Raw genomic sequence first — 3,600 nt, 5'->3', positions numbered from 1 at the left:
GTGTGTGGTCCTTTAGGAAACCATGTCATTTAGGAACCATGGAAAAACCAGATGGAGGGCAGTAAAACCTTAAAAAAATGCTGTAAATATGGATTTGTGAGAGACTCCTTTCTTATGCTTAGAAATCCCTTAATCAATGTTTGTAACCGCTCAGTACAACAGCTTCAATAGAAACAGCTATGCCCTACTCTTAGATGAATGATTGAAATGGAAAAGTTAAGAAATTCTCCCAAGGCCATCTAGCAAAGTAGACAAGAAGGATTAGATCAGAACACAGATTTCTAATATCCTAGTTTGGTACAACTACCATAGGTAATTCATGACACAATGCTGTTTTCCCCCAATCTAGGCTGTCCAATGTATTTTTAATTGTGTGTAATTTACAGTATTACACATTGTAGAAAATAGATTTAATATTATTTACCAAATTACAACAGATGTGCAAAGTCAGCCAGGGCTGCGTAAGCGTGAAGGAAGGGCAAGGAGCAGCATATGTGCAGACACAACATCTATTAGAGCCTTCCTTGGTGGTTTTGCCAGCGATGGAAGCCATCAACAAAACTGCTTGAGGCTGCAGATTCTCATGCACTGTTCACCTCCAGAGCTCATCACAGCAGAACAACTTATTTGCTTTGGTATTGCATTAGTGATTGTCATCTCCATTTAATGTCTTCATAAAGAAGTACATACATTTTAATTGGCATATGTCTCATGACAGAATGGTGTAGAAAGATTAAAAAAAAACTAAACAAAATTAATGGTCTGTTTTAACCTCAAAAGATCAAATCTTTATGTACCCACTTGCAAAGACATAGCTAACTGTGCTAGTTTTTACAAAGTTGTTGCAATCCATTTCTTGAAAGTGGATATTTCTTAGTGAATACCTTTTTTAAAGTAGTAACTATTTCATCTGACAATGAATAGTTTTTAAAAATGTGAAATAAATTCTGTATGGAGTCCATTGTTTGTTGACTAAGCATTTTTGTTCTCGTTTTTTCTTTTTTTTTTTTTTTCTTCTAGATTATCTTTCTGGTTGAGGTTAACTTCTATTTTTTATTGAAAATAGTTTTTTTATATGCAGTATATTCTGCTCATACATATTTCCTTCCTCATCTCCTCCCAGATCCTTTGAATCCATCCAATTCCATACCTTCTTTCTCTATATATTTAGAAAACAAGCATGCTAATTGAAATAAAACAAACAAATCAGAATAAAATCAAGAAAAACAAAACCAAAGAAAAGGCAGGTGGTCCCATCCAATAGATGGCTCTGAGCATCTACTTCTGTATTTGACAACCACTGGCATAGCCTCACAAGGGAGAGCTATATCAGGGTCCTGTCAGCAAAATCTTTCTGGTATATGGGATAGTGTCTGGGTTTGGTAGTTGTATATGGGATGGATCCCTGGGTGGGGCAGTCTCTGGATGGTCCTTCCTTCCATCTCAGCTCTGAACTTTTTCTCTGTAACTTCTTCCATGGGTATTTTGTTCTCCATTCTAAGAAGGAGCAAAGTATCCACAGTTTGGTCTTCCTTCTTCTTGACAGAGCCCCTAATGAAGGAGCTAGAGAAAGTACCCAAAGAGCTAAAGGTGTCTGCAACCCTATAGGAGGAACAACAACATGAACTAACCAGTACCCCCCAGAGTTGTGTCTCTAGCTGCATATGTAGCAGAGGATGGCCTAGTTGGCCATCAATGGGAGGAGAGGCCCTTGGTCTTGTGAAGATTATATGCCCCAATACAGGGGAATGCCAGGGTCAGGAAGCAGGAGTGGGTGGGTTGGGGAGCATTAATCCCAGCACTTGGGAGGCAGAGGCAGGCAGATTTCTGAGTTCGAGGTCAGCCTAGTCTACAAAGTGAGTTCCAGGACAGCCAGGGCTACACAGAGAAACCCTGTCCAAAAAGAAAAAAAAAGTAAGTAAAGAAAATATCTAATAAAAAAGGCAGGTGGAAATATACACATGAAGAAATATACCCATGCTCACACACAAAACCCATGAAAACATAAAATCAGAAGCCATGAAATTGATAAGCAAAAGACAAGTGAGGTAAAAATACTCCAAGCACTATGAGACAAAACATATCTGAACATAGTGTTGAGTACTTTTTGTGTTTCCCATATAGTGCTGGACCTGAAACTTCCTTAAAGTGTGGTTTGTATACCCAGTGAAGCTCCATGGGAAATTTTCAAAAACTAAACTTTAACTTCATTGTGATTGTCAATTGGAGATAACTTCTGGGTTAGAGGTGGGAGCTTGTGTCCATTTTCCCTTTAGATGCTGGAACCTCATTTGATTTGGACCCATGCAGGTCCTGCGTATCTGTGTACAGTATCTATAAGTTCCTATGTGTGTCAGTACTGTTGTGTATAGAAGTCATTGTTCTTTGGTGTCTTCCATCCCATTGCCTCCTCTCACGCACAGCTCCCTGAGCCACAAGGGGAGAAATTTGATGAAAACCACTCATTTAGAACTGAATGTTCCAATTTTTCTCACTTTCTGCATTGTCCATTTGTGGGTCATGTATTAGTTTCCACCAACTGCAGGTGTAAGTTCTCTGATGATTGGTATAGCAGAATGTCATTAAAAGTCATTTGATTGCTATGATCCTACAATAATAATTGTTTTTCTCCTAGATTCCTGGCCTATTATATTGACTCAAGCTCTTGGCCACCCAAGGAGTGTCAGACTTCTCATGGAGTGGGACTTACATCCAATCAGTTAATGGTTTGTTACTTCTACAATGTAAAACTTTCACTACTGTTGCACCAGCATATCTTATAGACAGTTCACCACTGTAGATCACACAATTTGTGATCTACAATATTTGGCATTCATCTTCCTCCTCTGGTAGTGTGCACAGTACTTTCCAGTACCATGAACAGTAGTCAGCATGGGTGAAGGCTGTAGGTAGGCACTAGCTCAACCTCTTAACGTTCAGTGAGGTTTATAGGTGTTGTCTGCATCAACAGGGCTTTACAGTCCGTCTGTGGAATGTAACCAACAGCTTTTGCAATAGGCTGAGCTGTTTAGTGGTTTCCACGGGCATAATTTGGTCAGCAAAACAATTCGTTATAAATCTATTCCCAACATTAAAAGTTTCTCCAGGTCACAAGTACTTTGGGGCTTTGTCTCCTATTATTGGTGATTCTGTTTAAATTCCTTCTATATATCTACATATTTTTAAGAAGCTTCTATGCTGGAATAACTAACTATAGGACTTAGCTTGGCAAAATGGGTAGCATAATAACAGTTATTACTGGTATTTGAGGATGAATGCAATGATTGTGAAATCAGCAGGGTGGTTATCCCTATATAATGAAGACTATTGAACTAATGCCAGCAAGGGAAGATGGGGTTGGAGCTGATTTCCTCTATTGCTAACATCATACAGTGCCATCATGAGGTCCAAGTATATCTGACCTGTGGAATTGACATACGTCTTACTTATTTGTCCAATAAGTCAATACAGTAGCTTACACTATTGTAATAGCTTAATTATCATAATCATTTTACATGTTTTGATGCACAAGCATTGCAGCCTATGAAACAGGCAATTCTATTATCTTCAGTTTATAAATGAGAAAAATCAAGATCCTTG

Source organism: Mus caroli, unplaced genomic scaffold (assembly GCF_978045245.1).
Source record: "Mus caroli unplaced genomic scaffold, Mus_caroli_1 scaffold_3, whole genome shotgun sequence".
NCBI classification, from domain to species: domain Eukaryota; kingdom Metazoa; phylum Chordata; class Mammalia; order Rodentia; family Muridae; genus Mus; species Mus caroli.
The sequence above is the reverse complement of the archived record's forward strand: the minus strand, read 5'-3'. Positions refer to the sequence as shown.